We start from the raw sequence: 25491 nt of genomic DNA on the forward strand, positions 1-25491 counted from the left end.
CGAGCTTCTCTTCCTGCTTCTCTCAGTTTTTCACTGATCATTGAGCGCATTGGGGAAAGCAGCTCATTGGTATATGACTAAGGCTGGTGTCACACTTGCGAGTGTGATGCGAGAAACTCACACTTGTTTCTCACATCAGCACCCGGCACTGCTGCTGGCACTCGGACTGGAGTGTGCGGCTGCATGTATGCATGTAGTCGGCCTAAGAGTGCAAATTGCATGTGTGCTTGGGGGGGGGGCGCCAAACTGAATTCTTGCCCCGAGTGCTAGAAAACCTAGATACACCTCTGCGCCCAGCTCTGTGCATTCATGTCCTCCCTCGCTCTAATTCCAAGCGTACTCCTGACATTTGAAATCTGTGTGCTCTTTCTTCCTGGTATGTTGGGCGTCCTCGTCATTTCCGGTCCTGTGCAGTGTGGGGGAGTATTGGGTGTACTCGCCAGTGTCCGAATGTGCAGTGCGCATGCTCCGGCCAGTACACCCAATACACCCCCACACTGCACAGGACCGGTAATGACATGCTGCAGCATCATACCAGGAAGAAACAGCACACAGATTTCAAACGCCGTGAGTGCGCTTGGAATTAGAGCGAGGGAGGACATGAACCCCCAGAGCGTCTGCACTTCCGAAGACCTCACCCTAATTAGCATAGGGACATGTAAGTCATAAAATCATTTTTCTCAGCGATTACAGGGCAGTATTAGGTCAGACTATACAACATTGCAACAAAACTATAGTGTGGGAAATAAATAAGGAAAATGTGAATTTTGGTGGAAAATATTTTGGCATGGGAGGGGGCCCATTTGAAAGTTCGCACCCGAGCCCATAACTTTGTAGTTACGCCACTGCAGCAGGGTATTATACAGCTGACACTCACTGCATTTTCATTCATCTGGGGCACTAGTTACTTGTGCCTCAGCGCCATAAAAGACTGACGCTAAAGAATAAGGGCCACAATGATTGCCGTTAAAAGGCTTATTAACGGAATTTAATAGGTTAAACTTTGCAGGCTTCACTAATTGCTTCTTTCCCACACCTTGCTTATTGCTTAAGAACAGCTGTAAAAATTCTGTCTTCTACCACAAAGTGCATTAAATTTCAAGTCTCTCAACCTGGAAAGCTCATACATATAGATGTATTTACAATGCTCTCCTCAGTGCAGAATCAACGTCAGCCAGGATTTTATTATAATGAAACTGCTGAAAGCATTCCTGATATAATAAAGGCTGGGAATTATATGGATAAAACTAAATTGGCTTGTCAGAATTTGAAATGTTAGCAGGCAAAATTCCCCATGTTCTTGGCTCCGAAGCTGTTAGTTTAGATAAACACAAATCATTGTTACTTATGCAATTTATCTGCCATTTGCCCTTGAATGTTGCATTGTGATTTTCACACATTCTATTCGAGTTTCCTCGGTAACTGTTATCATTTTGGTTCTGCCTTTACTTTAACCACGTTGTAACTCCATATTTAAAGGCAGACCACATGTTGGCAGTAAACTACTGAATTACATATTTATTTAAAACTAGATAGTGGCCCGATTCTAACGCATCGGGTATTCTAGAATATGTATGCGTAGTATAGCACATCCCATGTAGTATATTGCGCAGCCCACGCAGTACATTGCGCAGCCAACGCAGTACATTGTGCAGCCCACATAGTATATTGCGCAGCTCACGTAGTATATTGCGCGGCCCACGTTGTATATTGCGCAGCCCACGTAGTATATTGTGCAGCCCACGTAGTATATTGCGCAGCCCACGTAGTATATTGCGCAGCCCACGTAGTATATTGCGCAGCCCGTTGTATATTGCACAGCCCACTTAGTATATTGCGCAGCCCATAGTATATTGCACAGCCCACTTAGTATATTGCGCAGCCCATATAGTATATTGTGCAGCCCATATAGTATATTGCGCAGCCCCTATAGTATATTGCGCAGCCCATGTATTATACTGCGCAGCCCACTTAGTATATTGCGCAGCCAATGTATATAGCAATGTGGGCATGATATTCCTGTTAAAAAAAAAAAAAGAATGAAAATAAAAAATAGTTATATATTCACCTTCCGTTGGCGCCTGGATCCAGGAAGCGGTTACCGACGCTTGGGATCCACCGAAGCTCCGCCGAGCCGCTGGCACCGGCCGCCATCTTCCTTTCCCAGGATGCAGCATTGCGAAATTACCTAGAAGACTTAGTGGTCTCACGAGACCGCTAAGTCTTCTGGGTAATTTCGCAATACATCGCCAGGAACGGAAGATGGCGGCCGGTGCGAGCGGCTCGGCGGACTACGGAGGGTGAGTATAGCAGGTTTTTTGTTTTTTTATTATTTTTAACATTACATTTTTTTACTATTGATGCCGCATAGGCAGAGTCAATAGTAAAAAATTGGGGACACACAGGGTTAATAGCAGAAGTTACGGAGTGCGTTACCCGTGGAATAACACGGTCCGTTACCGCCGGCATTAACCCTGTGTGAGCGGCGACCGGAGGGGAGTATGCGGGCGCCGGGCAGTCAGTGCAGGGAGTAAGGAGCGGCCATTTTCTTCCAGACTGTGCGCGTCGCTGATTGGTCGTGGGCGTTTTGCCACGACCAATCAGCGACTTGGATTCCATGACAGACAGAGGCCGTGACCAATGAATATCCGTGACAGACAGAAGGACAGACAGACAGACGGAAGTGACCCTTAGACAATTATATAGTAGATTTCACATATCTGCATACTTGTAAAGTTATGTTATTACCAACTTGCTGATCACTGGAGGTCAGGTCCAGTTTTTGACAAACTGGGGTTCTGGGCAAAGGCTGAAAATGGATACCCAAATGCTAACATATTTGTCCCATCACACAAATATTTAGTTGCATTTACATAAGCTGATTTCAGACTTTTAAACTAGCGCCAATCTACTAAATTTAAGTCGTTCAGTGCTTGTTCTCCAACATCTTTATATATTATGACAAAGAATGATCGGGGTACAATGATCACTAATAGATTGCTCTGTCCCCATATATATAATGTTACAGGCAGCACATCACCTGTCTACACCGGGTGTTGTGTTGCCAAGAAAATTGCCTAAAAACTCAAATCAATGAAAAAGCATAATTTTTCTAGTTTGGTGAGTGTCGACATGTCATCTGTAGTGCCCGTATTAATAAGTGTGGATGTTGAATATACTGTATGGTACATATACACTGTATGTTACAAATACCCACTCTGCTTGAGAGACACACACATCAGTGTAAAACACACATCAGTATATAACACAGAAACACATGAGTATATAACACACACAACAGAATATAACACACACAGACATCAACAAATAAGATTCACAGTAGAGAGGACTTACCATTTTCTCTTATCATTACTCCATACTCCCACAGGGTGAAGGACCTTTGGTCACATAACAATGTTGTCAGCATACGTCCTCTAAGGCTAGGTTCACATTGCGTCAAGTACATGACGTTAAACGGATCCGTTAAACGCATGTACAGAAAAGGATCCAATTTGTCGAAAAATCGGCACCATGTTAACGCACGTGACCGTGTTTTTCTCATTTGGATGTCCGTTCGCGAAGTATCCGTTTGTCTGCATTTGTCACTGTCAATAAAGTTTTTGTTTTTTTTCTCCTTTTGTCATCGTCGGGGTGTGGGTGTAGACTCATTCTCCATTTTGAAAGCATTGAGTGAACTTCTGCTAGCAAGATGTTTGTGTCTGAGCTCGTTTGATTTCGCTTGATGCGGTTGCGACTTCGGCAGAGAAAGCGTAGTTCGCAAAGGAGATATTGGATCCACGAAGTGAATTTCTTGCGGAATACATATGGTGCCTTTCACACCCTGTATGTTCAGCTTCGGGATCATCCCTCCAAATTCCAACGCTATCTACGGATGTCCATTGAGACCTTTGATGTTCTGCTCTCACATGTGAAGGATGAGATACATCATCGCAGGACTTTCCGTGAAAGCATCTGTGCGGAGGAACGTTTAGTAGTGACTGTGAGGTAATTATAAATTTTTTTATCATTCTATTGACAAACACTAGATGTAGGTATCGTGGGGCATAATTATGTTCATTTAAGGCAATTGTATATTCTATTGTATGTAGCCTTTTAGTTTTCCTTTAAAATCCTAAACAATTTTTATTTTTTTTTCTTTATGAATGCCGACAGATATCTGGCTACCGGAGAATCTTTTTCGTCACTGCATTATCAATTTAGACTTGGGAAGTCAACAATTTGCCAACTGGTTCGGGAAACTTGTGATGCCATTTGGAACAACTTGCAACCACTTGTGCTACCAACCCCGACATCAGAAATGTGGCTAGCGATTTCCCAACAGTTCGAGGATGTGGCTAATTTCCCCAATTGTATTGGTGCCGTGGAAGGCAAGCAAATTCAGATTCAGAAACCAGTGCATAGTGGATCCTTCTACTATAATTATAAGAAATACTTTTCTATTGTATTGATGGCTATTGCTGATGCAAGATACCGTTTTGTAGCTGTGGATATTGGTGCGTATGGCCGAACTAACGATTCCAGAGTCTTCAGAGTCTCCAACATGGGGATATGTTTGTACAGCAACAATTTCAACATACCCTCATCACGACCTCTGCCGGGGACAGAAGACCCAATTTTACTAACTTGCATGCAACTGCAACCAGAAAATGTGGACCGTGTTGTGAAGGCATGCATCTGTCTGCATAATTTTGTTGCCAGACATGAACCCCAGGTGGTTGACCCCGATGAATGTGAGTCGAACCTCATTAGCATTGAATCTACTGCTGTTCGGTCTACAGCTCAAATAATGAGGATTTGTGATCAATTTGCACAGTACTTCACACATGAAGGCCATGTTCCATGGCAAGACAGACACGTGTGAAAATTATTTAAAGTCTGAAGTTGTGTCCTGATGTTTTGCTGAAATGTGAGGGGTTTTTTTTGTTTGTTTTATTTCCCACAACCTTATGTCTTGTAAAAAGTTACATTCATGTTATTATGTTGTGCTCAAAGTTAAAGTCAAACAAGAATCTTACATTTTAAACAGTTTTCTAAAGTTTCGGAATTTGTATGAAAAAACTGTTGCTAGACATGTTTAACATATGATATCCCATAGGGATGTAAAAAAACACACACGAAATTGGGTGCAAAAAAAATAATTAACCAACAAAACGTGAAATGCAGTAATTGCACCTGGCTGGGGACAGTGAGCAGTACTATAGACTCTGGTATTGCGCGGGCGTATTGTCTGCCCAACTGTATGATGGACTGCTACTTTGTCTCTGATGTTCCATGCTCGTTTCACCCCGGCCTCTATATTGAGGGTTGTAGGCCGGCATGTCTATGCTTCTTGTTCTCGATGGAGCGGGTTCCTGGGGGCCCACAAATTCCTCAAGAAGGTCATTCAGTCTTTGCCTAAACAAAAGGTTTCTGTGTGCTGGGATATTTTGTGCTACAGGCACATAGGACAAAAAAAGTAGCTTCCACTCATTTGCAGAACATACAGACTCGCGGGATTGCAAGTCGGTAATATCCCGCCTCAGGTCTTTGAGTTCACTACGACACATGTCCTCTACCCTTTGGAGTCCATCGACGATAATGGCATCAGCTTCATCTTTTTGTGATGCTCGCTTGCGTCCACGCTGTGATTGCAACCGGGCACTCACACCAGAAGCAACAGTGCTTCTCTCCCCAGATCGTGGCTCGCTGATGCCAGACACATCTTCAGCGCCCGTCTGCTGGCTTGGTTCCAGTGGAGATGGCTCCGGTTCCTCTGCCTGTCTAGGCGCGGCGGTACTGCATATCGTGCTGTAACCCCCCCCAAAAAAAAGATATATTTTTCTTGAATTAAACAATTTTGTCTCGCACACAGACCTATTTGTACTTACGAGCGCTGAGACACTGTTTTTTGCAGAAAGAGCAATTGCTCGTAATGCACATACGGGGTCACCCGTTTGGCACCTGATCCGCTTGCTGCATTTTGACTGTTCCGGTAGTCACGGACAAAGCGATCCCTAAGGCTGGAGTCACACTTGGCGTAAGACAATACGCCACGTATTATACGTCCGTACTACGGCCGTAATACGGAGAAATGTTCCCAAAATATTGATCCGTAGTCAGGGTGTTTCAGCGTATTTTGCGCATGGCATCCTCCGTATGTAATCCGTATGGCATCCGTACTGCGAGATTTTCGCGCAGGCTTGCAAAACCGACATCTAATGGATTTATGTGCTCAAATGTTAGGGAAAACATATATACAGTATATATATATATATATATATATATATATATATATGTCATTGAGACACATATATATATATTCTGTATTTAGATTTCATTCAGCGCGATATCTGTGAAAAGTCGGTAATTCAATTGCCGGCTTTTGATTTCTCCTGCACAAACCCGACAGGATATGAGACATGGTTTTCATACAGTAAACCATCTCATATCCCCTTTTTTTTTGCATATTCCACACTACTAATGTTAGTAGTGTGTATGTGCAAAATTTCAGCGCTGTAGCTGCTGAAATAAAGGGTTAAATGGCGGAAAAAATTGGCGTGGGCTCCCGCGCAATTTTCTCCGCCAGAGCGGTAAAGCCAGTGACTGAGGGCAGATATTAATAGCCAGTAGAGGGTCCATGGTTATTGGCCCCCCCGTGGCTACAAACATCTGCCCCCAGCCACCCCAGAAAAGGCACATCTGGAAGATGCGCCTATTCTGGCACTTGGCAACTCTCTTCCCACTCCCTGTAGCAGTGGGATATGGGGTAATGAAGGGTTAATGCCACCTTGCTATTGTAAGGTGACATTAAGCCAGATTAATAATGGAGAGGCGTCAATTATGACACCTATCCATTATTAATCCAATTATTTGAAAGGGTTAAAAAACACACACACACATGATTTAAAAGTATTTTAATGAAATAAACACAGCGGTTGTTGTAATAATTTATTGCTCTCTCAATCCATTTCCAGGCCCTCGCTTGGCAAAATAATAAAACCACAAGATACATACCTTCTGATGTCAGATCACGTCCAACGAGGTAATCCATCTGAAGGGGTTAACTAATATTACAGGCACGAGCTGCGATAAACCACTCGCTCGTGCCTGTAATCCCCGAGTGCTGAAAGGAAAGCAGAGTGATCTGTACTTACATTCAGTCGCGGTGATGCGCCCCTGCTGGATATTCTCATGAACTGCAGCCTGGGAACTTTTTCCCACGCTCCAGGTCATATGAGGACATCCACCAGGGGGCGCATCACCGCGACTGAAGGAAATGTAGGTCAATGACCTACATTTCATTCATTCGCCGGGGAATTACAGGCACGAGCGAGTGCATTAGCAGGGCTCGTGCCTGTAATATTAGTTAACCCCTTCAGATGGATTACATCGTGGGAAGTGATCGGACATCAGAAGGTATGTATCTTGTGCGTTTATTATTTTGCCAAGCGAGGGCCTGGAAATGGATTGAGAGAGCAATAAATTATTACAACAACCGCTGTGTTTATTTCATTAAAATACTTTTAAATCATGTGTGTGTGTGTTTTTTAACCCTTTCAGACAATTGGATTAATAAAGGATAGGGGTCATAATTGACGCCTCTCCATTATTAACCTGGCTTAATGTCACCTTACAATAGCAAGGTGGCATTAACCCTTCATTACCCCATATCCCACCACTACACGGGAGTGGGAAGAGAGTGGCCAAGTGCCAGAATAGGCGCATCTTCCAGATGTGCCTTTTCTGGGGTGGCTGGGGGCAGATGTTTTTAGCCACGGGGGGGGCCAATAACCATGGACCTTCTCTAGGCTATTAATATCTGCCCTCAGTCACTGGCTTTACCACTCTGGCGGAGAAAATTGCGCGGGAGCCCACGCCAATTTTTTCCGCCATTTAACCATTTATTTCAGCAGCTACAGCGCTGAAATTTTGCACATACACACTACTAACATTAGTAGTGTGGAATATGCAAAAAAAATGGGGATATGAGATGGTTTACTGTATGTAAACCATGTCTCATATCCTGTCGGGTTTGTGCAGGAGAAATGAAAAGCCGGCAATTGAATTACCGACTTTTCACTAACACCGCTGCGTATTTCTCGCAAGTCACACTGCTGGTCTGTGTGGAATCCGTATTTTTCTCGCCCCCATAGACTTTCATTGGCGATTTTTTTGCGCAATACGCTGACAAACGCAGCATGCTGCGATTTTGTACGGCCGTAGAAAGCCGTATATTACGGATCCGTAATATACGGCTGATAGGAGCAGCCCCATAGAGAATAATTGTGCCGTATGTTATGCGAGTTTTACGGACGTAGTTTCTGCGCTCTTACGTCCATAAAACTCGCATGTGTGACGCCGGCCTTATTGATTTCCAACGGGTATGGACGGCATCGGCTTTAAATTTAAACAAAATTTTAAAAAAAGATATAGAAATAGATAGATAGTTCTTATATTGATAGTTTAAAAATTGTGTATAGTTAGTTAAGATAGTTGATATATAGATACACTATGTTCCAAATTATTATGCAAATGACATTTTTCTCGGATTTTCCTAAATGGTCAGTGCAAATGACAGTCAGTCTAATAAAAGTCATCACCCATTAGAGTATACATCGAATTTTACTGAAGAAACCTCCCAATGATAACAGTCTAATCTCCAAAATGAATAAAAACTCAAAATGCACTGTTCCAAATTATTAGGCACAGTAGTATTTCTAAACATTTGATTTGTTTTAAAGAACTGAAAATGCTCATTTGTGGAATTTGCAGCATTAGGAGGTCACATTCACTGAACAAAAAAGCTATTTAACTCCAAAACATCCTAACAGGCCAAGTTACATGTTAACATAGGAGCCCTTCATCGATATCACCTTCACAATTCTTGCATCCATAGAACTTGTGAGTTTATGGAGAGTTTCTGCTTGTATTTATTTGCATGAAGTCAGAATAGCCTCCCAGAGCTGCTGTTTTGATGTGAGCTGCCTCCCACCCTCATAGATCTTTTGTTTGATGATACTCCAAAGGTTCTCTATAGGGTTGAGGTCAGGAGAAGATGGTGGCCACACCATGAGTTTATCTCCTTTTATGCCCATAGCAGCCAATTACTCAGAGGTATTCATTGTCATGCATGAAGATGATTTTGTTCCTGAAGGCACGTTTCTGCTTTTCAGACCATGGAAGACAGTTGTCAGTCAGAAACTCTATTTACTTTGCTGAGGTCATTTTCACACCTTCAGGAACCTTAAAGGGCCCTACCAGCTGGTTCCCCATGATTCCAGCCCAAAACATGACTCTTCCACCTCCTTGCTGATGTCGCAGCCTTGTTGGGACATGGTGGCCATCCACCAACCATCCACTACTCCAACCATCTGGACCGTCCAGGGTTGCTCGACACTCATCAGTAAACAAGACTGTTTGAAAATTAGTCTTCATGTATGTCTGAGCCCACTGCAACCGTTTCTGCTTGTGAACACTGTTTAGGAGTGGCCGAATAGTAGGTTTATGCACCACAGCAAGCCTTTGAAGGATCCTACACCTTGAGGTTCGAGGGACTCCAGACGCACCAGCAGCTTCAAATAAATGTTTTCTGCTTTGTAATTGTATTTTGGCAGCTGCTCTCTTAATCCAATGAATTTGTCTGGCAGTAAACTTCCTCATTATGCCTTTATTTGCATGAACTCTGTCTGTGCTATGTTTCAGTCACAAATCTCATCAGAGAATGATCATCACTCTTAAGTTTTCGTGAAATATCTAATTTTTTCATACCTTGTCCAAGGCATTGTACTATTTAACGCTTTTCAGCAGCAGAGAGATCCTTTTTATTTCCCATAATGCTTGAAACCTGTGACCTGCATAATAATGTGGAACATCATTTTTGAGTAGTTTTCCTTTAATTAGAATCACCTGGAAAACTAATTATCACATGTGTTTAAGATTGATTTCAGTGATTCATTGAGCCCTGAGACACAATACCATCCACAAGTTTATTTGAAAAACAAAACAATTAAATCTTTATAGCACTTAAATCCAATTTGCATAATAATTTGGAACACAGTGTAGTAGATAGATAGTTGATAGATAGTAGTTATTAGATAGATGATAGAGAAATAGTTTAAGAAATAGTGTATAGATAGTTGAGAGTTGAGAGATAGATAGTAGACAATTTAACATCACCAATATTTACCAATTTTTTTCTTTGAGGTTGACGACTTCTCCATGTATCGGGGATCGAAGTGACAGATAATTTGATCCCACAACTTGCGGTTCTTCACGATGTCATGGTGGGAGCTGTCGCTTTGATCCCATATTGAGGGGTTGGCTTCCACAAGGTTGATCAGTGTCTCATTGTGAATGGTCAACAGCTCTTCGTCAAACACAATCCTTTTTTTTTTTGGCTCGCTGACTTGGACTATGTAAACACAAAACGTTATGTTGAAAGGTTCAATTTCACTTTATTGGTAGACTGATAGATAGATAGATAGATAGATAGATAGATAGATAGATAGATAGATACATAGATAGATACATAGATAGATACATAGATAGATGGATACATAGATAGATAGATACATAGATAGATAGATACATAGATAGAGCGAAAGATAGAGAGAACGACATAGATAGTGGATAGATAGTTTATAGATATAGTAGATAGAAAGTGAATAGATAGATTGTAGATAAATATTGGATAGAAAATTTCTAGTTTTATATTTACCACTGGCAGTTGTGGCGACGACAGACGGCAAGGAACCTTCTTTTTCTTGTGTCCTCCGTGTGCCACAACCTATTGTGTATGTAAATGGAAAAAAATAAAATTACATTTCTTGGATCAATAAATTTATGCTTGCAAAACTAAAAATGTCTGCCATGTACCTTTGTGGGTTTTGCCTGTTTTTTTTTGGGGGGGGGCCTAGCAGCCTCGGGCTCCGAAGACTATTTGCAATAAAAACATGATTATACACGTGCTTAGCTCAATACACTGGAGTTTCACACAACTTTTAGTGGTTTTTTAAAGTGCAAGCCTACCGATTGAGAAGAAAAAAACGCAGACATGCTGCTGCTGCTGCTGCTGCTTTCCTCACTATCCGACATCTGCAACAAAGCAATACATTTTTAGTACACACACATCCGACGGACAATACAGACTCCCATGATGTATACAGAGATATACAGTATATATATATACAAATGTACTTACATTTCCTGTGATCTCTTGCAAGACACTTTCTCTCTCACGTGCAGCAGGCCTCAGGAAAAATGTGTGTTAGGGACATTAATGGCCGAAATCATGTTTCCTGTCACATGACCACATGGACCACCCTCAAACGCTATTAAAACGTATGGTTCTATTTGGAAATTTTTCACGATTTGCGTCTGGCTGCGTTTGCCATAGCCATCAATGGCAGAATTAACGCTTCCGTTAGTATTGCGTTAGCTTGGCCGGACCCGAAAACGCTGCAAGCCGCGTTCCAATGTCCGTCAGAAAAAACGTTATGTGACAAACGCATGCCAATTTTGGCATGCGTCACGATGCGTCAGACAATGCAAGTCTATGGGCGCGTTAGTATGTATATTGTGTTTTCAGTACTTAAAAACGTGTCCGTTAGACGGACTCACCTAGCGCAATGTGAACCTAGCCTTAGAGTCTAACCTTGGAAATTGCACATACAGGTGCTTCTCACAAATTTAGAATATTATTAAAAGTTAATTTATTTCAGTTCTTCAACACAAAAAGTGAAACTCATACATTATATAGAGTCATTACATGCAGAGTGACCTATTTCAAGTGTTTATTTCTGTTAATGTTGATGATTATGGCTTACAGCCAGTGAAAATCCAAAAATCATTACTTCAGTAAATTAGAATAATTAACAAAAAAAACACCTGTAAAGGCTTCCTAAGCATTTAAAAAAGGTCCCTGAGTATGTTTCACTAGGCTTCACAATCATGGGGAAGACTGCTTACTTGGCAAATGTCCAGAAGGTAGTCATTGACACACTCCACAAGGAAAGTAAATTTTGCATTTCATTTGGAAATCAAGGTCCCAGAGTCTGAAGCTGCTTGAGGTCTAGTGTGAAGTTTCCACAATCAGTCATGGTTTGGGGAGCCATGTCATCTGCTGGTGTAAGACCACTGTGACCAAAGTCAGCGCAGCCATCTACCAGGAAATTTTAGAGCACTTCATGCTTCCCTCTGCCGACAAGATTTTTGGAGATGGAAATTTCATTCTCCAGCAGGACTTGGCACCTGTCCACACTACCAAAAGTACCAATACCTGGTTTAGAAGCAACAGTATCACTGTGCTTGATTGGCCAGCAAAACTTGCCTGACAATACCATAGAGAATCTATGGGGAAGAAAAGAGACACCAGACCCAACAATGCAGATGAGCTGAAAGCTGCTATCAAAGCAACCTGGGCTTCCATAACATCTCAGCAGTGCCATAGGCTGATTGCCTCCATGCTACGCCACACTGATGCAGCAATTAATTGAATGCATTTACTGAACATACATTTCAGTAGGCCAACATTTCAGATTTTAGAATCATTTTTCAAGCTGGTGTTATAACGTATTCTAATTTACTGAGATAATGACGTTTGAGTTTTCATTGGTTGTAAGCCATAATCATCAACATTAGCAGAAATAAACAGTTGAAATAGATCACTCTGTTTGTAATGACTCTATATAATACATGAGTTTCACTTTTTGTATTGAAGAACTGAACTACATTAACTTTTTCATGATATTCTAATTTTGTGAGAAGCACCTGTATAATACAGGACTGGCATTCTCTGTGCAGTTTCTGGATTTTATAGGCTAGGGACAGAAATAAAGCTTGGGGTTGGGGTTCAGCAAAACAGGCTTAAAGGGGTTTTCTGAAAATGTGATTTAGATAAAATTAGTAAGTAAAATAATTTTTTCTCCCCTTTTTCCCAGAGCCATAACTTTTTGATATTTTGGTCTAAATGGCCATGTGAGGGCTTGTTTTTTGCAGGAAAAGTTGCACTTTAGAATGACAACATTAGTTTTAACATATCGTGTACTGGAAAACAGGGATAAAAATCTAAGTGCAAAGTGCAATCCCACAGTTGTTGTTTTTTTTTACCATGGTCACTAAATGCTGAAACTGACCTGCCATTATGATTTCCCAGGTCACTACGAGTTTATAGACACCAAAAATGTCTAGATTATTTTTTATTTAAGTGGTGAAAAAAAATTCCAAAATTTGTAAAAAAAAAATAAAATTGTGCCATTTTCCGATACCCATATCGTCTCCATTTTTCAGGATCTCGGCTGGGTGGGGGTTTAGTTTCTGCATGCCAAGGTGATGTTTTTAATGATACCATTTTGGTGCACATATAATCTTTTGATCGCCCTTTATTGCATTTTATGCGGCAACCAAAAAAACGTAATTCTGGCGTTTAGACTTTTTTCTTGTTACGCTATTTAACTATCGGGTTAATTCTTTTTTTATATTGATAGATCGGGCGATTCAGATAGCGGCGATACCAAATATGTGTATGTTTGATTTTTTATTGCTTTATTTTGAATGGGGCAAAAGGGAGGTGATTTGATGGTTTATTTTTTAAATTGTTTACATATTTTTAAAAACTTTTTTTTTTACTTTTTGCATGCTTCAGTAGTCTCCATGGGAGAAATGCACTTGTCCTATCGGCTCTGCTACAAACAGACGATGATCAGATCGCATGTACTGTATGTAGCAGAAATGCTCACTTGCTATGGGTGCCGTCCACTGAACAGGGGGAGTCCGACATCGGCATACTATTACGCCAGATGTTTGAAAGGGGTTAAACATTTTTCTAAATACCTTTAAAGGTATGCTTTATGTAGTGTACTTTGTCAGGATTTTAAAGTTTAAAGATGGCAACTACCATCTAGCAGTGTACAGCGAAGTTAGGATGGGCTACGTGAATAGCGTGAAGAGGGAGACTTCCTGCACAGCACTAAGACTGTCAGGCTGACTGAGATGGATGTTCATTCTCAGTCAGCTAAAGAAAGGAGTTTACCCTTCTCCTTTAATCCACTCCAAGACCCTGTGTCCTGTCAGGATAACTGAACAGAGGAATGGGAGATCAGGATGCTCCATAGGACACTGCTCTGATGTGACATAGGTCTCTCGAGCAAATGCTCTTTAATAGAGATGAGCGGTGTTCGAGTCGAACTGTTCGCCAATTTCAAATTCGAGCTGTTTTGGGCGGTTTTCGAGTCGTTCGACGAACCCGAACAATTTGCTTAAAATTCGGCTGTTTGAGTTTCTGTTCGATAACTGTTCGTTCACCAAAAGCCTAGCTTGATTTGCACATTAAAACTGTTTATCATTGTTAATGGACTGTTTCAGTGTATAGTGGGCGGGGGATAGATCTGTGCTGAAATAACGCCGATCTCCATTTTTTTTTTCTTTCCCGCATTTACAGAGGGGCGGTGCAGTCTCTCAGCCTATCAGCAGTGCACACACATACAGCAATGTGCATGTAATGCAGACAAGCAAGGGCATGTGTCATTGGCTGTGTATGTCACATGTCCTTGCCCAATGAGAACCAGCCATTTGCCCCGTCGCCACCATTTCCTCACTGCTGCAGCTTAGTGTTAAACGGCACCGCTGCTGCTGTGGGCGCTATACAGACTGTTTTTTTGGAGAGATAGGTTTAGGGAGTCGGGACTAGTTGTAATATCAGCCCTTTTCAGGGTAGGTTACAGCAGTTCACTGTTTGCCAGGCAGGTCTGAGCCAGTGCTGTGCAAGTGTTAGTCACAGCATTTGGTGTAATCTAGCTCAGCCAATCCTTTTTGACTAGTGGCATTGTCTGATAGTCATCTGAGTAGCCCGCCTGTGAAACAAACTACACCGCCTGTGTGTCTCAATTTTTACTGCATCTAATCCAGTTAATAGTGTTGGGGTTTTGGGCTTAGTAGCAGTGTCTGCACGTCAGCAGAGTAGCCCGCTTGTGAAGCTAACTATACCGCCTGTGTATCTCAATTTTTACTGCTAATCTAATATTTACATCTAAGGTGGCACTCTCTAATCATATTGGGTAAAGGGAAACCTTAGCAGATTACCATTCTGTCACTGAAACAAAAATCACTGTACAAAGGGCAAGAACATCACCAATGCACAGTTACTATATTGTGGTAAGATACCAGTTCTTCTGCAGAAGATACAAGAGATTATAGTACAATTATGTTAGGTGACTTACAGCTGACGTTCTTTCTGGTGGCCTTGTTCACTATTCCCATCTTTTCAATATGGCTCAGACTGCCATGATAACTTTTTCAGAGCTCATCTGCAGAGTTTACAACAAAGACACACTTTTCACACTACAAGCATTGTCCCCATCTTTTCCCAGCCTACACAGACTCTCATCTTATTTATACCCCAATGCTGAACTGTGCTATTGCCTGTTGTGATAGTGTAGCAACTCCATCGGGAAAACAGATAACACACAACTGCAACTGACCCTGCATGTCCATGTACAGACCAAATCCTGACCCCACAGTCCCTAGTGGGTCCTGCATGAGCTGAGATAGCCCTAACCACAGACTAGACAATGGCAAATCGGACCTAAGCTACCTGAAAGGCCATCGAGCGCTCCACGTTCCTCCTAAACAACTGTAGGGCAGAGCAGAGTGGAAATTACCTACAGAAGGGAAAGTGTGCTGAGATAGATAGAGATGCCAGAGCGAGTAAAACAAACCATGAAATACAAATAAAGAATTAAGTATGTACTGTTAGAGAATATGCCGCCTACTTCCTAACAAGAAATGGAAGATAGGGTAAAGAACATAAACTGCAGAGAGATAAACCCCAGCTGATCTTTCACTGACAGGCTTAAACTACAGCAGTGCTATTGGACATCCAAATGAGACTATCACAAGCAGGACATACCAGCAGGGGGAAAGAATATAAAGCTGCACCCGAAAGACAATAGCAAGGATAACAGAAATGAAACAGCTGGAGAAAAGGTGTATCTGCTGGGCTCGGCTAACAGAGAAGCTGACCATGAAGCACAGGCTCAAGGGTTCTAACCCAGATGCTTAACACTGCTGTATTTGTCACTAGTACTGCAACTGTTGTGTGGCAACAGGTTAGAGTATTTATCTTAGTGCCCCAAATAATATTGCCCTCCACTATGCACCCTACATAGTAAAATGTCCCATTTTTGCCCTATTGATGATAAAATTGCAAATTGCCCCCTAGCAAATATTAAAGCCCTCTGTAAGTGCTCTAGAAAGTAATAGTGATCACATTTTGCCCCCCCCAGAAGTAATCATGCCCCATGTGTGCCGCTTTGACATTTGTTATATCCTGAGAGCCCCTATACTGTAATAATGCCATCTAGTGCCCACATACCATTTAATATTGTCCCCTGTGTTCCCCTAAAAGTATTAATTTCTCCTGATGACCTTACAGACTATTCACTATTCACATAGCATCAAGCCCCCACAGCCTCTCAAACATAGTATGATGGCCCCCACAGGACTCCCATATATATATATATATATATATATATATATATATATATATATATATATATATATATATACAGTGGGGCAAAAAAGTATTTAGTCAGTCAGCAATAGTGCAAGTTCCACCACTTAAAAAGATGAGAGGCGTCTGTAATTTACATCATAGGTAGACCTCAACTATGGGAGACAAACTGAGAAAAAAAAATCCAGAAAATCACATTGTCTGTTTTTTTATCATTTTATTTGCATATTATGGTGGAAAATAAGTATTTGGTCAGAAACAAAATTTCATCTCAATACTTTGTAATTAGTGTTGAGCGATACCGTCCGATACTTGAAAGTATCGGTATCGGAAAGTATCGGCCGATACCGGCAAAGTATCGGATCCAATCCGATACCGATACCCGATACCAATACAAGTCAATGGGACTCAAGTATCGGACGGTATTCCTGATGGTTCCCAGGGTCTGAAGGAGAGGAAACTCTCCTTCAGGCCCTGGGATCCATATTAATGTGTAAAAGAAAGAATTAAAATAAAAAATATTGCTATACTCACCTCTCCGACGCAGCCTGGACCTCACCGAGGGAACCGGCAGCGTTGTTTGCTTAAAATTCGCGCTTTTCCTTCCTTACGTGAAGTCCCGGCTTGTGATTGGTCGCGTCGCCCATGTGGCCGCGACGCGACCAATCACAGCAAGCCGTGACGTAATTTTAGGTCCTTCAGGATTTTAAAATTACGTTCTGGCTTGTGATTGGTCGCGTCGCGGTCACATGGGCGACGCGACCAATCACAAGCTGGGACGTCACGGGAGGCAGGACACGCGCGCATTTTAAAATGCGCGCGTGTCCAGCCTCCCGTGACGCATGTAAAGTAAGCTGCGGAGACACCATCATGTGTTTCTCAACGCAAGCAATGAATAGCCAGGCCTTTCTCCGGGAAGGAACAACCACGGGAAGGGCAGCATCCAATAAAGGAGAATATCCAATAAAGGAGAATATCCAATAAAGGAAGACCACCTATGCCAAGCATGGTATCCATCCACAAACAGCTGTTTCGGGGTTTTTGCCCCTCATCAGTGTGGAGTAGGAAACTGGCTATTAGGAGCAGTGCCTGGTGAAAGGCTATGAAGGAACAGATGAATGACCTCGGGGAGACCAAAACATCCAACACTGCGGAGACACCATCACGTGTTTCTCAACGCAGTGATCCAGAACACTGCCCCCATCCCTTATGGGAAATATGCAAACGCATGTAAAGTAAGCTGCGGAGACACCATCATGTGTTTCTCAACGCAAGCAATGAATAGCCAGGCCTTTCTCCGGGAAGGAACAACCACGGGAAGGGCAGCATCCAATAAAGGAGAATATCCAATAAAGGAAGACCACCTATGCCAAGCATGGTATCCATCCACAAACAGCTGTTTCGGGGTTTTTGCCCCTCATCAGTGTGGAGTAGTAATGATGGTGTCTCCGCAGCTTACTTTACATGCGTTTGCATATTTCCCATAAGGGATGGGGGCAGTGTTCTGGATCACTGCGTTGAGAAACACGTGATGGTGTCTCTCGCGTTGCAGTTGCAAGTGTGACCCCGGCCTTAGCAAAATTTACAGATAATGAAGGGTGGACAAATCCGGAAGAGCTAATCTCAATAAGTGTTGGTTCCTTGAATTTTGTGACTTAAGCCTTACTTCAGAAGCACAAAGCTCCGGATACCTTGCAATCCCCTTTAGCTAGTTTTTATTTTTCTTTAATTGAACTACTTGTAAGGGTCTGATCTGCCCACTCATTATTTCTTCTTTTGATGTAGAGGTCCCTTGTGTGGTTTGCAGCATCCACCTCCACTGACCTCCTGTTATACAATAACTTTCTCACATATTCATTGTCTGATGATATCTCCAGGCAGGATAACATTAATATTGCAGAAATTAGTTCTAGTCAATTCTGTTTCCGTAAGGAGATAGACGTACTGCCCACGTTCCGCCTTGAAGACGAGTGTATGGTCGCAGTATTTCAATGTGTATTGTGTCAGGTCTTATTGGTAATAGTGTTGTGTTCTGTCACAAATTTTAATATACAAACTGCATAGAATATTGGCCCAATGAGGCGGGTGAACTTACTTTGAAAATCCATTTTACAATGGCTGTATAATCCTAATATTAAAATAAGCATTTTCTGAGTGCAGCAAAATAGAGTGTTCAATCTCCACCCACCCAGCCCCCTGTCAGCTGCGGCTTGTACAGTTTGCAGTTTGAGATCTTGCAGTAGCAGGGAGGAGTTGTATACTTTCAGAAAGGACAATGCAGACTTTCTGACATAGATTTTCAAAGTAAGTACACCAGCTAATCCTGTTTAAGTGACCTACTTAATATTCTATGCAGTTATTTAACATCATTTTACATTATTATCTAAATAGTTTCAAATTTATGGACATATACATTTTTTAATACAGAACTATAGAAGATCAAGCCCAAGGCCAAATTTCTTACAAGGGCAAGGGTAACATGGCAACTTCTAGTTTACACTGGGGGGCTCACACTCTTCTCACACTGTGCTGCAAAGCCTGCGCAAAGTCTCCAGTAGTACGAAAACTTCATGTATACATTCACCCCCGTCCTGACACATGACTTGTAGGAGGCATATTCAGGAGTTGACCCTGTTCTATACACAGAGTTAGCTCTGATCTCAGCAGTTTAACTCCCTAATTTCCATGGTCAATTTCAACTGAGGCACCTAGCTGAGTTAAGAAAATGTAAAAAACAATAGTTTTAAAAATTAAAAAAATATATGAAGACCCATAAAAATCTTCAAATTATCCTTTTTATCTTTTTTAAATAAAAAAAAAAGCAAAATAAATATTAAGTCTTTAAAAACCTCAACTATTACATTATTTATCTATTCTGCACATTGAACAACTTAAGTAAAATATCCCTTTGCCTCCTAAAAAACAGAATACAATGCAACTAAAATGTTATATGCACTATAACTTGTCCCACAAAAAAACAAGCCATTACACTGGCCTAATAATACAATATACAATAAAGTAAATGGCGGCATCCAAAATTACAACCTCCTGAGAAATGTAATTAAAAAAAAATTATCGGAATCAGAAAAATTATAGGTAAATGTGAAAAAATGTCAGTGCTCTAAGGGGTAGATGTCACTGATTGTCCTTTCTCATCCATTGGCCCTCATGTTAGGATAAATATACCCTGCGTTACCTTGAAATGGCACAGTTCACTGAGCTATATTATACAGCTAAAAAATATTCCCAATGTATACCTCCCAAAAGAGGCTAAACAACCACTCTTTTGGTATCCGTCAGTATGATGGGCGTCTATAAGATATGATTGATGTATGCACCAGAAGTCTGTGGTGCCAAATGTGAGTGTGACCAACCAAAGCATGAAGAGTAACCACACTAGCTGTAATTTATGCCGGCTCAGATCTGCTGCACATTTCACTTTCTGGTGCACAGACTGCCCAAAGATGTGCCAAAATAAATAAAAAGGGAATATGTCAGCAGGTTTTGGCTGTAATCTGAGGGCAGCATGAGGTAGGGGATGATTTCAGTGATGTGTCACTTATGAAGCCGTGGGCTGTTGTTTTAATACAATGAGTGTTTTATCAGCAGGCAATTAATATGGCCGAGAATGGTTTCCATATTAGCATGCAGAACATTAAGGTTAATTTCTCAAGATGAACATTTGGTGAGTTTTTGATGTCTTTTCTGACTGCGACTGTATTGTTTTTCACTCTACAGTCTGACAGTATAAGGAATATTTTCTGATAGACTGAAAGGCTACATTAACAGCATTGTGGCTTGTAAATAAAATTATACATATCACATACCACTCATATGGTAATGTACATACTGATAGGATTGTGGTCATATCCCAACTAGCGTCCCGGCTGGGTCTCGCAGGATAGCCCCTTTGAGAGTGCTGAGTCCTCTCTTCTAAAACTCAAAATAAATCTGATACATAACATATGAGTCATAATGACTGCATTATGCTTTGTACATGATCTACCCAAGTGTATTTTAGAAATGGCATCCCCCACAATTTATTAGGGCACAAACATAAATCAAAATACACAAATTACAATCCATTTTATATTCTTTAACTTCTAAAATCATACTTTATGCATTTATTTCTTAGACTTTAATAATTTTTACTGACTGATTTGTTCTTCTTTAGCTACAGTAAAAGTGTTTTTAATGGCGTAGAATAAAGCAGATTTGGGGTGTCTGACTCATCAGGGCTGTCATATTGTAGAAGTTCTAATTTCTGGCTGTGCATTAGTCACAAAAACATTATTTTATTACCAATACAACTGAATGTTAACGAAAAAGACTAATCACTAGTTAAACAGAAGGATTAATCACATAATTATACCATCTGTTTAGTGTGATGCCTTCCAGAATGGAGTTCTGTAGTATTTAATTCTTACTGTATTTTATATCAGTTCTTGTAAGGATGGCTTTGCTATGATACAGAGATTAAAGCTGCATTTACTCTGGCAAATTATTGTGAACAATCATTCCTACAAATGCTTGTTTAACAATAATCGGACAGTATAAACAGGCTGTCCATGACCTGATGAGGAGCATTTTGCTCCGAAAAATGGTTTTTAAACAAACTTCAAAATCATCATTCATGGCAACACATTGTATGATATAAACAGGACATGTGCTGACAAGAACAATGGCAGTCTCTATTCACAGAACGATCATCTACAGATCGTTCTGTGCAAACATAGTATAAACAGGACCTGTGTTGCCAAGAACAATGGCAGTATCTATGCACATAACGATCACCTACTGATCACTTTATGAAAATGTGCTCTGCCTATCTTAACCTTCTATTAAAAGACCACTAATCAGCAAACAAGTAGCCAATTGGCAGACGTTTAAAGCACCACTTCAGCATTTTGTTTTATTTGAGCCCTGGAGTGGTGCCACTAATGCAAGTTCCCTGCTCCTAGTATGATTCTTTCCGGTTGTTGTTCTGTTACTGGTGCAGCTCAAGTCGTCTTCCGCAGGTTGTAACCTGCCGGATCACTTCAATGCTTGCTTGGGGGATCCAGAAGTCACAACTCAATGTAAGCCTATGAGAGCCAGAACGGGGTTAGAACGAGGGTCTCATAAACTTATATTAAGAGCTTGTGACCGTTACCTCTGACTTCCAGTCAGTCACAAGATGGCAGATGGCGACTGGAGCCACACTGGGGACAGTTGAAGATGGCAACTGGTAAGTATAACACTAGGCTCAGGGAACTTACATTAGTGGCACCACTCCAGTTCTGAAAAAAAATGCTGCACTGGTGCTTTAATGCAAGGTATCAGGATCCTGGTTGCAGACTTACTGCTGGGATCTGCGCACAGAGATACTGAGATCTAGAGATGGGAGAGGAGAGCAGCAGTGAGATTACTGGTCTATGCACAGGACCTGGAGCTCGTGACCCCCAGGGGAGTGGCCAAGGGTGGAGCCAAATGCCAGTGATACCAGAGAGAAGTCAGAGTAAGCCGTAGTCAAACCAGGAAGTCAAGAAGGTGCCAACAGGTGAGGAGAAAAGGGAAGTCAAAACGTAGCCAAAGGTCAGGAAGCCGGAGATAGCGATGAGGTACAAGTGGGGCAGGCAGGTGCGGTATCCGAATAATCAAGCCAGCAGGTCAGAACCAGATGAGTCAGTAACTATAAGATCACAGGACAAAGTACCGAACCAGAAAACGGACCAGGTAATACACAAGAGGCAAACAACACTACAGTAAGCAAGCACACCAGGGGGTCAGACACACAGACAGAAAGTGAATGTATAACTGACAAGGAATCCCAGACAGGGGCGGGTATATATATCCTTCACTGGTCCAAAAAGAGGCCACACAAAATTAACCCTGAGAGGACAAGGAAGGAACCCTGTCCACAACCATGACAGTACCCCCCTTAAAGGAGGCCACTGGACCCCCAGGCTTCTCCGGATGTTTGGCATGGAAAGCCAGAACCAACTGATCGGCATGCACCAAACTGGCCTGGACCCATGACCGATCCTCCAGAGCATACCCTTTCCAATGCACCAGATACTGAAGATTCCGACGCACCCACAGGGAGTGTAAACCACACCAAAACAGAAACAATACAACACATAGACTCAAACATATGTGATAATGTACCCATTAATGTTAATTTTAAGAGTATTAAATATCAAGACATAGGACAGTCAGGCCTCATTCAAATGTTTGTTTTTCATGGCACCCATTATACAGAGGACTGACATACAGTGCCTTGCGAAAGTATTCGGCTCCCTGGAACTTTTCAACCTTTTCCCACATATCATGCTTCAAACATAAAGATACCAAATGTAATTTTTTGGTGAAGAATCGACAAGTGGAACACAATTGTGAAGTTGAACGAAATTTATTGGTTATTTTAAATTTTTATGGAAATTCAAAAACTGAAAAGTGGGGCATGCAATATTATTCGGCCCCTTTACTTTCAGTGCAGCAAACTCACTCCAGAAGTTCATTGTGGATCTGGTCTGATTGTGAAATGATCCAATGTTGTCCTAAATGCCTAATGATGATAAATATAATCCACCTGTGTGTAATCTAGTCTCGGTATAAATGCAACTGCTTTGTGATAGTCTCAGGGTTCTGTTTGAAGCACACAGAGCATCATGAAGACCAAGGAACACAACAGGCAGGTCAGTGATTCTGTTGTGGAGAAGTTTAAAGCCAAATTTGGATACAAAATGATTTCCAAAACTTTAAACATCCCAATGAGCAATGTGCAATCGATCATATTGAAATTATCATACAACTGCAAATCTACCAAGACCCGGCGTTCCCTCTAAACTTTCATCTCAAACAAGGAGAAGACTGATCAGAGATGCAGCCAAGAGGCCCATTATCACTCTGGATGAACTGCAGAGATCTACAGCTGAGGTGGGACAGTCTGTCCATAGGATAAAAATCAGTTGTCCACTGCACAAATTTGGCCTTTATGGAAGAGTGGCAAGAAGAAAGCCATTTCTCAAAGATATCCATAAAAAGTGTTGTTTATGTTTGCCGTAAAGGCAACAGAGCTCATCACCCTGAACTCACCATCCCCACTGTCAAACGTGGTGGCTGCATCATGGTTTGGGCCTCCTTTTCTTCAGCAGGGACAGGGAAGATGGTTAAAATTGATGGGAAGATGGATGGAGCCAAATACAGGACCATTCTTGAAGAAAACCAGTTGGAGTCTGCAAAAGACCTGAGACTGGGACGGAGATTTGTCTTCCAACAAGACAATGATCCCAAACATAAAGCAAAATCTACAATGGAATGGTTCACAAATAAACGTATTCAGGTGTTAGAATGGCCAAGTCAAAGTCCAGACCTCAATCCAATTGAGAATCTGTGGAAAGAGCTGAAAACTGCTGTTCACAAACGATCTCCATTAAACCTCACTGAGCTCGAGCTGTTTGCCAAGTAGAATGGGCAAGAATTTCAGTCTCTCGATGTACAAAACTGATAGAGACATACCCCAAGCGACTTGCAGCTGTAATCGCAGCAAAAGGTGACGCAACAAAGTATTAAGCTAAAAGAGCAGAATAATATTGCACGTCCCACTTTCCAGTTTTTGAATTTCCACAAAAATGGAAAATAACCAATGAATTTCGTTCAACTTAACAATTGTGTTCCACTTCTTGTTGATTCTTCACCAAAAATTTACATTTGGTATCTTTATGTTAGAAGCATGATATGTGGGAAAAGGTTGAAAAGTTCCAGGGAGCCAAATACTTTCGCAAGGCACTGTATCATTGGTTCAACCTTTGCAGCCAGACAGGAGCCAAAGAAATAAGGGGTCCACTTCCAACTTCAACAGCCACTTCATGATACAAAAATCTGTATTTGATGTGTGGCTATAGGTATGTGGATTGTTGAAAATGATAACTGAAACGGAATGATAGGCTTAATTCTGCTCTGCCAGAAGTCAAAGATGGAAGAGGAGAATGGTATCCAGGAATGCAGTCTATTTGTCAATATACGTTTCAAAGTGCCAAGTTTCATCAGGACAAACCACAGCTTTGGAAATGAGAACAGTCTTGTTCATGTGTAACTGTCGTGGGAGCCCATGGATTGCTTCCAGATCCCCAAAGGGGTAAGTGTGTTTTATGTGCTTGTATATGGTACAGGTAGAATACTCCATGGGGCTGCAGTTAGCTGGCACAGGGTTAAATGAAGTGGCCAGCCCAGATGGGAGGGCGGATTGAGTGTTAGAGACAGAGGCAGAAAGTGAGAGTTCAGTTAATGTGAGGGCAGGAGTGCATATGCGGCAGGAATAGTAAGCTGCTAGGGACTATGTGAACTCAACATTCAGGACAGCAGATTGCCGTAAAGTACCTTCCGTGTGATTCCGTCTGATGGCCAAGGGTAACCTCGAGATGGACGTCGGGGGCCATGGTACACTCAGCTTGCAAAGCTAGATGAAAGGATCAACTCAGACTACATAGGACGAAAGGTATCGCAATCCAGAAATTCTGCTAGAGGCGAGTAATATCCTCAAGGGCAAGGAAAGCCAGAACCAGAGCTAAAGTTGTATCCGCTACCTGTGGGAAAGATGACAACCCGTTGGGACTTATTCTTTGTATCTGCTTGTAAATACTGTACAGACTGCCATTCTATAAGTAAAAGTTTGTTTTTTATTTACCACGTGTCTCCTGGATTGCTTGCTGCCCTGGTTGCAGAAGAGGGATTTCTGGACCCAGAAGAGGCTTGCCGGCCAGTAGTAAGTGGGAAGCACCACATATACTGCAGCACACCAGGACTGAGACACTCCTCGTCTGTAGAATGCCAGAGCGAGTGGGGACCAAAGCTCGCCCATGGCTACCTCGCTTGGGCATCTTACACATGGACATCTGCTGATTTTATACACAGTGCGTACTGTTAGTTCAGTAAGAACAGTTGTCCCTCTACTACACACTTTACTTTTTTAAGAAGGAAATAAGATCTTTATTTGAACTATT

This window comes from Ranitomeya variabilis, chromosome 2 (assembly GCF_051348905.1).
Source record: "Ranitomeya variabilis isolate aRanVar5 chromosome 2, aRanVar5.hap1, whole genome shotgun sequence".
NCBI lineage: Eukaryota > Metazoa > Chordata > Amphibia > Anura > Dendrobatidae > Ranitomeya > Ranitomeya variabilis.